This window comes from Callorhinus ursinus, unplaced genomic scaffold (genome assembly GCF_003265705.2).
Source record: "Callorhinus ursinus isolate GAN/ISIS: 27379988/994484 unplaced genomic scaffold, GSC_fseal_2.0 scaffold34, whole genome shotgun sequence".
NCBI classification, from domain to species: Eukaryota; Metazoa; Chordata; class Mammalia; order Carnivora; family Otariidae; genus Callorhinus; species Callorhinus ursinus.
In genome coordinates, this window is record NW_027397096.1 from 14,443,601 (window position 1) to 14,458,127 (window position 14,527).

Sequence of the window (14,527 nt, forward strand, 5' to 3'; positions counted from 1 at the left end):
GGTCCAGCCACGCTCATGGGGCTGCTGAGGTTAGAACAAGAGAAAGCCAGCTTAATCCCAGAAAGTTTTCAATTTAAATCCTAAGAAGGCAAAGCTTGTCTTTGGCAACCCTGCACCATCCCTAACTTTCCTACTTTTGGTTGTGAGAGAAGACGAAGGGGCATGGAAGACAGGCCAGGTGAGTTGGAGGGGTCCGGTCATCTGAACAGCAGGCAGGTCAAGGGCACCAGAATGTTCCACAGTCCTGCAGCATTCCTGCCGTGTCTCTCCTGGCCTTCTGGGTGATCTAACCTCCAGTGCAGCGTGTGCTCAAAGTTGGAACTGTTTATTCCTTCCCTTTTGATTATTGATTGACACACCTAGCGTGGCTTCTTAAAAGAACCACTTTGAATACCTGTAAAGTCAAGAAGCTCAAATTTAGGAAAATCTCACCAGCAGGACTTAGTTCCTGTGTGCTGTTGACTCATAATTAATAACTATATTATAAAATTATTACAATATAATTTATTACAATCGCAATTATATAATAATACATAATACTAATGAAATCCACATTATAATTAATGCTAATGAAAGATAGATGATAGATGTTTATTGCTCAACTAACGTGTGTGTTGCCAAACCCCAAAGGGGTTACTTTAAGATCTAAAGGACCTGAATGTACTTTACTGTCATGTTGAAGAGAATAAAGCTTTCAGGTATAATCAAGATTTCTTATATATGAGAACTCAGTGACCCATAGGCAATGTCTGCCATTAAAAAAAAAAAAAGAACTGAGTGTACCTCCATTGTTTACTGACATTTAAAAATAGCTCCTTTAGTACCCAACTGAGGCAGAAGATGGTATGGAGAGCCACTGGGGCACTGGATGAGGCTCTTGGAGATCCCGGCCCAGCCCCAACTCATCTACTTGTTGGCTGTGTGACTTTGGAAAGTCATTCAACCTTTTTAGACATTTGTAAAATAAGGGGGTTGAACTACAAGACCTGGGTCTTTGGTCCAAGAAGAGCTGCAAAGATGGGGAGAGCAAGCACATTCCAAGACTTACTAAATACTTAAAACCTTACTTTTTTTTTTTTTAAGATTTTATTTATTTATTTGAAAGAGAATGAGCAGGGGAAGGGGCAGAGGGACAAGCAGACTCTCCACTGAGCAGGGATCCCAATTTGGGGCTCAATCCCAGGACCCTGAGATCATGGCCTGAGCTGAAGGCAGAGGCTGAGTCACCCAGGCGCCCCCAAACCTTCTCACTTATAAATTTTGATTATGGATGGGAATGTAAGCTGGTGCAGCCACTCTGGAAGAGGTTCCTCAAAAAGTTGAAAATAGAGCTACCCTATGACCCAGCAATTGCACTACTGGGTATTTACCCCAAAGATACAAATGTAGTGATCCAAAGGGACCCCTGCACCCCAATGTTTATAGCAGCAATGTCCACAATATCCAAACTATGGAAAGAGCCCAGATGTTCATCGACAGATGAATGGATAGAGAAGATGTGGTGTGTATACACCTCCCCCACACACACACAATGGAATATTATACAGCCATCAAAAAATTGAAATCTTGCCATTTGCAATGACGTGGATGGAACTAGAGGGTATTATACTGAGCGAAATAAGTCAGTCAGAGAAAGACAAGTATCATACGATCTCACTGATATGTGGAATTTAAGAAATAAGACAGAGGATCATAGGGGAAGAGAGGAAAAAATAAGACAAAACCAGAGAGGGAGAAAAACCATAAGAGACTCTTAATCAGGAAACAAACTGAGGGTTGCTGGAGGGGAGGAGGGTGGAGGGATGGGGTAACTCAGTGATGGGCACTGGGGAGGGTAATTATAATGAGCACTGGGTATTATATAAGACTGATGAATCACAGACCTGTACCCCCAAAACCAAAGAATACATTATATGTTAATTAACTGAATTTAAATTAAGAAAAGTCAATTTTGATGATGAAAACACTCGTAAGGATAGAGAAAATGGTATGATCCTCCATATGTTCATCATGTAGACCTAACCATTATTAATATTTTGCTCTATTTGCTCATCTAGATCTTCTCTGAAGATTTTGCTTATCGATATATTTTTCTGTATCTTAAAATACGTCCAGACAAGACCCCTCTCACCCAAGGCTTCAGCCTCCTTCTCTGAAAAATAAGACCTTTCCTTACATCAACACCATTACCATTATTAAGCCTAACAAAATGGCAATTAACAGTAATTCTGTAATATTACCTGATAACCAGTCCATATTCAAATTTACAGGCTGTCTGCCTCCTCCTACGTCAGCCCATCCCTGGGGCCAACCACGATTAACTCTTTCGGTTTTTGGTGCTTCTGGTGAGTAGCGTCGCACATGGGTTCACACCCCCAGCTGCTGTCATCACCTCCTGGCTTTCTGCTAGGAGAGATGACAGGTAACTTCGATTCTCTCTTCTTCCACAGCGGCATTTACCCCTTAGTTCCTCTGTGTAGTAACACTAATAAGGTTCTGTTTGGGGTTGAATTTTGTACCCTTTCCCCCACCCCCCAAAAAAGGTATGTCAAAGTCCTAATTGCTGGTGCCTGTGACTTTGACCTTTTTAGGCAGTAGGGGCTTTGCAGATGTGATCAGGTGAAGATGAGGTCAAGCTGGAGTAGAGCGGGCCCTGAATCCAATGACTGGCATCCTCAGAGGGAGAGAGGGACTTGGAAACAGGCACACACAAAGAGGAAAGCCAGCCATGTGGAGACCGAGGCAGAGATTGGAGCAAGGTGCCGCCACCAGCCAAGGAGCGCCAAGGGTTTGCTAGCAGCCATCAGAGGCTGCAAGAGGCAAGGCAGGAACCTCTCCAGGGCCTTCAGAGGGAGCTTGGCCCTGCCGACACCCTGATTTCAGACTTCTGGTCTCCAGACTGTGAGCGATATGTTACTGTTGTTTTAAGCTTTGTGGCAGTTTGTTAACGGCAATCCTAGGAAACTAATATGGTTCCTCTACCTTTGGAATCACTATAAGGGAAACTCGGTTTTCCTCTTTGCGGGGAACAACCCAGTTCTTCTCTGCTGCGTTTCTCCCCATGACTTGACTTTACTACTCACGTAAAGCACTTGACTTCTGGTCACCGAAAGCGGCAGGGGGTGGGGGGGTTCCCCACAACAAGCCTTTGTCTTCTACACCAGCTGGCTGTCCTACAGTTTAATTTAACTCTGACACTGTCTACCCAGGCACAGTGTCAGATCCCACAGGTTAAGGGCTCAGTTCCACAAGGCTGCCCCTCAACACACACACACACACACACACACACACACACACACACACACACACACACACACACACGCAAACACTTCAGATGCCAGTGGAAAGGCCCGATTATCACCTATACTTCCAACCGACCAGCTATAGATCGCAAGTTACAACAGCCCTCTTCTCGGGTTCAATTGATTTGCTAGAGCAGCTCACGGAAATCAGGGAAACACATTTACCAGTTTCTTAAAGCCTATGATAATGAATACAGAGGAACATCCAGAGGGAAGAGATGCATGGGACAAGGTATGTGGGAGGGGTGTGGAGCTCCCGTGCCCTCTCTGGGTGCGTCATTTCCCAGCACCTCCTTCCACGTGCTCACCACCCTGGAAGCTCTCAGAACCCTGTACTTTTGGGATTTTATGGAGGCTTCATCACGCAGGCATGAGTGAGCATTGACTCCCCTTTCAGCCCTTCACCCTTCTCAAGGGAATTGGGGGGCGGGGCTGAAAATTCCAAGCTTCTAATTATGGTTTGGATTTTCCAGTGACCAGCCCTCATCCAGGAGCCATCCAGGAACCCACCCAGAGTCACCTTAGTAGAATAAAAGATACTCCTATCCCTCCTATCAGAAATTACGAGGGTTTCAGGAGCTCTGTGTTAGGAGCTGGGGGCAGAGACCAACATGTATTTCTTATTATGAATTGTGCTATTAGAGTCACATAAAGTACTTACCCTCTATTTCTTGTTCCATCCACTACCTCTTGACTCCCTGCTTTGTACGATGAGGGTAAGAACCAGAGGTTTAAACACAGCCGGAAGGGCCCAGGATGTGAGAAGTGCAAGTGATGGAGGGCAGCATAAGGCAGAGGGTGGATGCCTTCTGATCCCAGGGCTGTCGCTGTTCCATTTTCTCCATCTGCAGAGACACTGGCTGCCTGGGCCTGTGTCCACACTGTGTGTCCCAGAGCCAGGAGCAGACGTGGGAGGGAGAGTCCTGCCCAGAGTCGAGGTTATTTCATTCCCCTCCAGGATCCGCCTGCTTCCCTCCCGAGTCACACAGGCCAGTTTCTGTGGGAAGGCCCCAGACACGGGCCATAGAGATGCCCCCCTCAGAGAGCAGCTCCTTCTGAGTCCTGCCTTGACGTTAAGCCATCGGCATGCACAGGGAGATGATAGAACATGGTTGTGTGCTGCTCCCTCCCCCCTTTCATTTCTGTAGGGATGTTATTAACCATCTTTTCCCCTGTGAGGACCCATGGGTGAAATTCCTGTCCATCCCGATGCAAAGAAAACCTGTACGTGTTCTGAACACCTGGGGTGGCTTACTCTCGTGGTCTTGGCCAATTTGGTACCTTACTTTCCCTCTTCGCTTTGGCTGTGAGTAAATTCAGAGTTAAAGTTACAGTCACATGCAGCTGACAGAGGAATTTATGATGGTATTTGTTTTGATAATTGTGAAATATTTTAGTCTTACAAAAATTACAGAGAATATATAAAACAAATATCCCTGTCAAACTTAGCAAAGACGGATTGAAGCCCTCCGAGCGCCAGGTCCCGAACCCGTTCTCTCACATCCCACCCCTGTGGGACGTCTCTTCCTGGACTTGCTCTAGCCCTTCCTATTTAAAAAATAAATTTTCTCTAAACATATGCCCCTGTAACAAACATATGGTATCGTTTTGCATATTTAAAAACATTCTATAAGTGGCTTTGTACTATATGTATCGCTCTGTAATTTGTTCTTTTTATTCAAGGATTTTACTTTGAAACTTCCCCGTGTTGACACATGTAGCTCTAGTTAATTCATTTTGCACTGCTGTGTAGTATTCCACTCAAAGACTAGACAAATGATTATGGGGTGTTTCAAAGCACGGGCCTGGGGCCAGAATGCCAGGGTTCAGATCCCAACTCTGCCACTTACTAGTTCTACGACCTTGGGCAAATCAGCCTCTCTGGGCCTCCGTTCCCTTAGCCATAGGATGGGGCAAATGACAGCGCCTACCTCAGTCTATGTGAAGATTAAATGATGTAAGATGTGAAGCTTTTAAAATAAGCCTGGCGCACAGTGTGCACTAATTCAAGACCTGGCTATCACTGTTGCATGTTTATTTTTCTACTGGTGGACGTTTCCAGTTTTTCCCTGTCTCCAGATGTTGCAGAGAACATTATTCTATCTGTTTCTTTGTGCATGTGTGCCAGAGAGGTTCTCTGGTCCAGGGCACACACGTGGGAGTGGACTGCTGGGCCATAGGGTGTGCCCATCTTTCCTTTTCTGGGCAATGTGAATGTGCTCTCCAGCACGATCCTCGCCCTGGCCCGTTCTTGGTGTTGTTTTGGTGCACTACTTTTGCTTAAACTTGGCTAAATCTTTCTTCCTTTTGCCCGAATGTCCCCATCTACTTATTTTTATCCTAGTATGGACTTCTGTGAGCCTTCTCTTCTCCGCCCTTCCTCCTTTTTCTTTGGAATGATGCAGGATATAAATACATAAAAATGAGAGAGGATCCCGCAGAATGAAGAGCACAATCCTCAGGGACTGCCTCCTGCCTACTGTGGACCTCCAGGATTCCTGGCTTTCAGGGCTCGTTAAGATTGCTACCAGTCGTGCTCATGTGGAGTGCTTACTAATAGGTGCTCTGCATACATCGTCCTGTTCCATCTCATAGCAATGCAGTGAATAGGACCATTAGTAGCAGAACCTTGACTCCAATGAGGCAGTCTGATGCCAGAATCTATACTCTTACCCAGGGCCTCCTACAGGGCTGTGGTGTGAGGGGGCTCAGGCTGCACATTGCACAACTCGCGGGGCCACCATTTGCACAGACGGCGATGTGAATGGCGCCCGCTGGAGTTGTGCAGTGCATTAGCCCTGGCCTTCCAAGTAAGAGCTTAAAGCAAATGTTTCCTACCTGCTTGACAGGCTTAGAAGGGCAACCCCCACTACCTACTGAGGGGCTTTGCTGCTCAGGATTTATAGGACTTCCTTAAGGTCATGGCTCTTCATGTTTTAAAAGCCTATTGGCATGAGAGCCCTCCCACCTATATAAACATTTGTTTAGGAAGGGGGAGCCCAGCATGGGCCCTGCACACTGACACCAACCGTGTAAGGGCATGCACTCGGCCGCTGTTCGTGGCTTTCCCCCTTGGCCACCGCAGACTTATTGAGCAATATATTATGAGTGTGGCTCACTCCGATGATGTGTTATGGATAAATCATTAAGGAGGCAGCTCACCGCGGTGATGTATTGGTGTAATAGATCATCAGAGTGAAGTCTTATGCCGACATACGGGCTGGCTCAAAGGGTGGTGTCATTCAGGGAAGAATTAGCCCAGCAGCAGATCTGGCTTAATTACAGGATAAAAGGTTTGTGAATGATAGGCTGAAGTCTGCAGCCCTAGCATTTTGATTCTTGATGTAAAAATATAATTGGGCTTCCTGAGAGAATTTTTGATTATTTCCAAACAGCCTTCTGCTCCATCACAACAGCACAACCGGCCACGTGGTGGCAGGGGTACCGTCCATCGGGGGGCTCTCCAGGCCCTTCCCACGTATGAATTACTGTCATCCTTTCCATTTGTAGGTCACAGAATGAGTTAAAGGAGATAAAATCCAGGAGGCCTGGCTTTAAGGCCGTCAGAATGTTGTCCTTAGCAACCAGACCACGGGAATTGAGTGATTTATTCAAATCATCATTAACTAAGGCAGTGGTTCTTGACTAGACTTGTGCGCACATGCGGGGAAGATTGGGGGGGGGGGTCTGCTGAGTGTGTGTTTGTGTGTGTGTGTGTGTGTGTGTCTGAGGACATCAGCGTCTTGGGGACAATAGTAATAATCATGTTTATCAGACATTTGACATTGTGCTACAGACTTTGCATGTATTATTTAATCTCATTTGGTTCGTATGACAACATTGTCAAACAGGCATTCTTTTTCTTCTTCTTTTGCTTCCTCCTCTTTCTCCTCTTCCTCCTCCCCCTCCTTCTCCTCCTCTGCCTCCTCATTTTCCAACTGAGAAAACCAGCAAGAGCAGGCATCACTGGCCCAGGTTGGACAGGGGCTTGGTGGCAGATCCAGTGGGGCTGATGCTGCAGGTGACTCCTATAATCTTCCCTTCCCACCCCCACACCCCCTTCCTTTGAGGACCCTAAACCAGCACTTTTGTGAACTGCAAGCCTCAGTGAGTGCCATTAAAGATGCTTTGTTGAAAATTTGATTATTTTGTTTTAAGACACATGAGTCAAACCTCAGGTATTTGTTGGGTCCCAAATGTATTCTGAGTTGGTTATTTCTTGAGAAACTCGTAAGATGAGGCTAAACGATTTGGGCCAACTCTCCCATTAGAGACAACTATAAAAGCATAAAATAACTTGTGACATTTTCTTAAATAGTATTAAATTGCTGATAAACAGTAAGAAATGATGAGGTCAACAGACGGGAAGAGTAGGAGCCAAAGGGGCAAGTGGGCACAGAGGTTGTTTTTGCCTTGAGGGTTACTGATCCTCAGTGGCCTTGCAGCCTACCGGGAAGAGAGAGCCGGGAGACAGCCCAAGGAAGGGCTCTCTCCACAGGAAGCTGGGGGAGGGCAATCTGGAAGTGGGGCAACTGTCACCCAGAATCACAACGTGAGGTTCCAATTACCAGATTGTCCTGGTCCAGGAAATCGCAGGCCTTGCACTTGATCTAATTTGGGCCCAGCCTGGTATGGCTCTAATACATTAGAGAAGCAGATTTCTGGGCATAGGAACTTTACCTTTAGGCCTTATATTATTCCTATATATATTGGACCATGGTCAGTGATAACCAGGCACACAAGGAAACCTGACTCCATGAGTGAGAACCAGCAAAAACAGACAATAAAAGCAGATCTATAAAGCCTTTCAATATTGAAGCCATCAGACTACAGACAATAAATAACTTTGCCTCCTTACTATGTTTAAATAAATAAAAGATAAGTATGAAGATATCTTCGGAGAGCAGAAAACAAGAAGTTGTTACAGGATAAATATGCAGCTATCTATCCACTGTTCTTCCCTCCCACTCCATCTCCTAAAGAAGAAAGAAATTCTGAGCTGCAGAATTCAATATGGAAAGCTCACTTGGTTTATTAATAAGCAAACGAGAAGAGGCATTGTTCTGTCTCAATATGCTTATTTTCAACAAAGAATGTCAAGCACAGAACTTCCTTTTGACCTTTATTTGCGCCTTGAAAAAATTACAATTTGAAATTTATGATTAACATGGAAGACGGAAGTAAGAAATACTTTTAGGCAAGTTGACTGAAACATCTTGAAAATAGACAACAGACAATATACCACACCCATAGCCTGCAAAAAGAAAGAGGAGTATACAACCTCACATTTTTAAATCATCATAGAAAATGTATTACATTTGATATGTAAATGTTAAAATCTGCAGTGTAGGTGGCTATGATGTTATGAGGTATAGATGACATTGCTAAAAATCTGTGGGATGTTGGACTAAAACATCATAGTTAAAAACACAGGCTCTGCCTCAGATAGACTGGTTGGGGTTCCAGCTCTGCCACATACATTTTGTAATTGTGGGCAAATTCCTTAACTTCTCAGAGCTCCAGTTTGCTCATCTGCAAAATGGAAATAATAATAGCACTGCACCTGATCAAAGGGTTGAGGGAGCCAAGAAAGATCCTGGATGGAAAAAGCTTTACATTCTGCTGACATGTGAAACGTGCAATTGTGACTTTAGCTTCTTGGAACAGCATTACCACATCCAAGTGAAGCTGGCATTTGCATTTTGCTTGTGTTTAAATCCAGGAAGGATTTATGTAAGGAGATTGATTCCCTATGTGTTACGAGTCAGAAAAACTCTTTTACCATGAAAAGGTGATGAGATTTGGCTCCTGGGGGCCAGCCAGCTCAGGGCTGCTCAGGCTTGGCCATTTACTGTAAACCTTTTGATAAAGAAGGCATTTATTCTTTATTGATAAATAAAGGGTGGCCTTGATTTAGCCACCCTAAAATCAAGGGCATCTCCTTGTGAAGGTAAAAATCCAGGTGAGATAAGATTGATAATCCTGCATTGCAGAATTTATTAAAGATGTCCAGATTAAAAAATTGGGTGGTCTGCCAATCAATCAGCCTGTTTTCTACGTTTTTCTCTGTCATTTACTAAAAATATTCCTGTATAACACTAAACCCCCTGTGGACATCATAAATGCTAATCTCTCTTCCTTTCCTTTCAGAAGGACAAGCTTGGTTGTGCTCCCTAGCAGATGTCCCTGGGTTTGTCCTTGTCTTGCTGAAGGCTTTACTATTATTATTTAAAGTTTTCTCGAGCCATATGGTTTAAAGTGAGGAAAAAGGGCACATGAGTGGAATTCACCAATGAAGTGTGGCTTAGGCTGCATTCTCCTTTCTTTGGGTAATCTCCTTGAACCCCAGTGAGAGGGGACAGGTTGGAAACAACCAACCTGAAGATTGATCTAAGGCTTAACTATTGATCAGTAGGTCACTGTACACCTGTTGGGGTTCCTTGTGTCAAGGAACCAAGTCAGCATCATTGGAGTGTCCCAATGTCTCAGCTTGCGTTTGAGGATGTCTTGGGTTGGGTTCCCTGGAAGCAGACTCTGAGATGGAGAGCTGCATGTAAAACCTTTGTTAGGGGCATTCTCTGGAGATACACCTGTGAGGGGGCAAGGCAGGCAGGAGCAGGCAGAGGGGGAAGATGTCCCCTGTTGTGGTTGCCATGGAGACCTCAGCTAATTGTACAGGGACTCTGCAAGTAGGATGGCCCGCCAGGTATTGGGGCTGGGCCTTTGCATCTCCTCCATCGGCTAGTCATTGCTAGGGCCACCCCTGGGAGAGGATGCACCTTGGGTAAAGCAACTTCCAGGGAGGGATGAAGCTCTGAGCCATCAGCAGCCCATATTTTCAGCGCCTGGGGGATGAGTGGGTGGCCCCAAAGAGGGGGATCTCAGCAGATAGAACCCATAGCAGACTGTCCTTTGAGCTGTTCAGATTCACTTGCTTCGCACAGTAAGTTTGCTCCCTCTCTATGGAGATGTCCAAAGTGTGGACCTTGATTACCTCCAGAATTTGATGAGGCCTACCAGGTGTTGTGCTTCTTGATTGGTGGTGGGAGCTGAGGCCCTGGCACTCTGGAGCTGGGACACCTCTTCAGAACTCTTCCAAATGAGAAAAGGAGGCCAAGCATTTGCATCCCCACCTGAGTCAGTCCTTGGCTATAGGCTGCCCCCTGGAAGGCATGTAATTTTGGGCAAGGCAGTTCCCTGGGGCTAGAGTGATCCCCTGGGGCTAGAGTGATCCCCAGTGAGGGATGCAGCCACGAGTCATCATCAGCTGATAGTCTCAGCAGCTAGAATGGGTGCAGAGGAGGTTTGGGCAGGGGACCTCAGTATCCACTCAAGGGATCAAACTCCAGGGCGGGGTCCAGAGTAAGGCTCAAATTTAAGGGGTCACTCATCCTCAAGATCATACAAATGCAAATTTGGCACTTGCCTCACCCTAGTCTGGGCCCTGTCTGACATTCATTGGAATCTAATATCAGAAATGGTAGGCATTTCAGGTTGACCAGGATAAACTTCCCAGTTACCATGAAGGCAGCCTTTTTCTGAAACTGGTGGAATCTTGGACAACATAGTCCTAGAATATTTCCTTTCCACTTCTCCTCAGAGAATGGAAAGGTGGACACTAGGGAAAGGTGTTACTTCTTATTACTGCCAAAAAAATTTCAAAACACCTTTCCTAACCAGCCAGTTATTCTATAACTTTGTTTGTCTAAGCCCCTGGTCATTTCCTTATGATCTTTGTGTTATGGAAATGAAGTCAGAGGAGGGAGTTTGAACTAGAAGATTCTTCAGTTTCCTTTTGTTACCATGGCATTGAGGACATTGTCTAATCCTGAGCCTACTGGCCAGCTTCAGTGGCTGGGACCACTCCCCTGCATGAGGGAACATATTCTAGAATGGTCAGGAGAGAAGACCAGCCATGCTATGCTAGGAGAATCAGAGGTGGTTGAAAGGCCAGAGAAACACATAACTCATACGCAAGTAAGAATCAGAGTTGGAGCCCAACAGGAAGAAAAAGCAGGAGTTGATTATAGAGCAGGCTGAGCGAAGGGTGACATGGTGTGTGGGGCAGCATCATTCCAGAATTGACACTGAGCCTGTTGGATTCTGGCTATGGCATCCTGGGTATATGAGAAATCCATGTATAGTTTTTATCCTTCCCTTTCACACAGAGTCTTGGACCATCCTTCCCAACTTAATATGTATAGTCAAGGCAATTCTAATCAGATCCCATGGTAGTTTTTATTTTTAACTTCACAACTTGATAATAAAGTTCACCTGGAAGAATAAATGCATGAGGATGGCTAACAAAATTTTGAAATATCAGAATGTAGTATTACCTACTCACTATCAGAGGTATTACAAAGCAACAATAATTAACACAGTATGATAGAGTTATAGGATTAGGCAATTAGACCAGGGGAATACAACAGAGAGTCTAGAAAAAATTGATATATATATATATATGGGCATTAAGTATATGACAAAGATAGTATTTGACATCAGAGAGAACAGGATAGGTTGTTAAATAGTACTGGGAATGGGTTGTGAATTTCAGGGGAATTTTAAATTTAATTCTCTATCTGATACCATGCCCCAAATAAATCCCAAGTGAACTAAAGATCTAAAAATAAAAAGTAAAACTATGAAAGTACTAGAAGAAAATATAGGGTCTTTCTGAGCATGACACAAAACCCAGAAGATGGCAGGGAAAGAATGACAGTTCTGACTACATGAACAAACCAACAACAACAACGTCTGTATGATGAAAAATACCACAAACAACAATTAAAGAATGGAAGAAAATGTTTTAAACATATATACTAGATAAAAGGTTAACATCAATAATATACAAAGAGCTGCTACAAATCAATAAGAAAGAGAAATACCATAGACAAACGAGCAAGGGCGATGAACTGGCAATGTGCCGAGGAGGAAATACGTGTGGCAGAGAAAGTGTGAAAAGATGAGCAACCTCAGCAACAATTAGAACAATACACATTAACAGAAAATGAGATATATTCTCCCTATTGAAATTGGCAAAGGTTAACCAGATTGCTAGAACTCAGTGTTTGGGAGGATACAGATAAAAAGGGATATATAGTTGGAACTGAAACTTGCAATAATGTTTTTGAAGAATAATTTGGCAATATCAGTCAAACTTAAAACATATTTACCCTTTGACCCAGAAATTATACTTCTCAGAATTGATCATACAGAAGCTGCCTTCGAGAGAGAAGAGACGTATGCACAAGTAGGTTTACTTGGCATCATTTGCTATAGGACAACAGTGAGAATAGTCCGTCAAGGGAAGAGAGGTTGGGTAAATCATGGGATATCCATACAATAGAAAGCCATTAGAAAGAACAGGGCTGATCTATGTTGTATAGATTTGGAACAAGGTCCACAAGAAGCTGTTAGTTAAAGAAAAAAGCAAACTGAATTTTACATAAAGCATGAGTCCATTTTCTAAGCGGTTAAATAAACAGCATTTAACAATTTAAGTTCCTATTGTAGAAATTGTCAAGTTCATAAAGAGTGAAGAGCAATAGTGCAATGAACCTCTATAGTCCCATCACCTTGTTGCAACACTTCTAACTCTTGGTTATTTTTTTTTTCCATCCCATTCCCTTGCTTTTTTCACCTGTGGATTATTTGAAGCAGATCCCAAATAGCCTATCATTGCCTCCATAAATATTCAGGTCCATTTCCACATTCAAAGGACGGTGCAAGCAGGGAAGCAAGGCTCAAAGAATACACATGAAGTTGATGTCGGTGGTCATTGTAGGGGAATGGGACGGATGAGGGTGGAGTTTCATTATAAACATTTTGGTATTATATGTTTTGTTTTTGCATTATTTAGTTTTTAAGAAGCTCAGTAAAGTTTTTAAGAGAAAGAGAGAAACCTCAACCATCCCTTTTACCTCTACAGAACCTCCTTCTAAATTTTAAAAAAAGCAAACAAGTAATTGTTACTTGATTTTTTTCCTTTAAAGTAAGCTCTAGGCCAATGCGGGGCTTATACCATGACCCAGAGATCAAGCATGCTCTACCGACAGAGCCAGCCAGGCGCCCCTGTTACTTGATTTTTTAAAAGCCACTTCAAGGGGTGCCTGGGTGGCTCGGACGTTAAGTGTCTGCCTTCGGCTCAGGTCATGATCCCAGGGTCCTGGGATCGAGCCCCGCATCGGGCTCCCTGCTCCGTGGGAAGCCTGCTTCTCCCTCTCCCACTCCCCTTGCTTGTGTTCCCTCTCTCTCTGTGTCTGTCAAATAAATAAATAAAATCTTAAAAAAAAAAAGCCACTTCAAATCTTTTATGGAATGGCTTGGGATTAATGCATCAATAAAGATATTAAAACTTGAGTACGTTATTAATATTTATTATTATCGGAGTATCCAGTTTTGGTCAAGTTTTTGATAGTTGAGTTGTAGCCCTTTTTGTGCTGCATGTATAGTGTGTATATTATAATAGAAGCTCTTTTTTTTCTTTTTTAAAGTAGGCTCCATGCAGGGCTTGAACTCATGACCCTGAGATCAAGACCTGAGCTGAGACCAATAGTCAGATGGTTAACCAACTGAGCCACTCAGGTGCCCCCCAGAGAAGCTCTTTTAAAATCAATGTTGCTATGGACTGAAGGTTTGTGTCCCCTCCCCCATTCATCTATTGAAATCCCCAATCCCCAATCCCCAGTGCGAATGGTATTTGGAAGTGGGGGCCTCTGGGAACTGATTAGATCATGAGAGTGGAGCCCTCATGAATTAGTGCCCTCATAAAAGAGACCCACAGTGAGAACACAGCTGTCTATGAACAGGGAAGTGGTTCTCACCAGACACTGAATCTACAGGCACCTTGATCTTGGACTTCCCAGACCTCAGAACTGTGAGAAATCAATTTCTGTTGTTCATAAACGGCCTAGTCTGTGGTGTTCTGTTATAGCAGCTCAAACAGACTGAGACAGATGTGTACATTTGTTACCATTTTATGGAACTGCAGGGGCTCAATTGCCAAGTTCCCAGAGGGAGACTTTGATTGGCCCGCGTTGGGTCAGCTGTTCCCTCCTGGCCCAGTGAGGGGGGAGGGTGGCGTCATTGGAGGTGTTGCGGGGGGGACCTGGGTGGACATTTCACCTCCACTGGGCCTGCTTCTGTGTTTCTCTCCGGTGTTTCCTTCCCTCATGTTTATTGACATAACGGCCTCAATCAGCCAGGAAGAACATCCTGGAAACGGG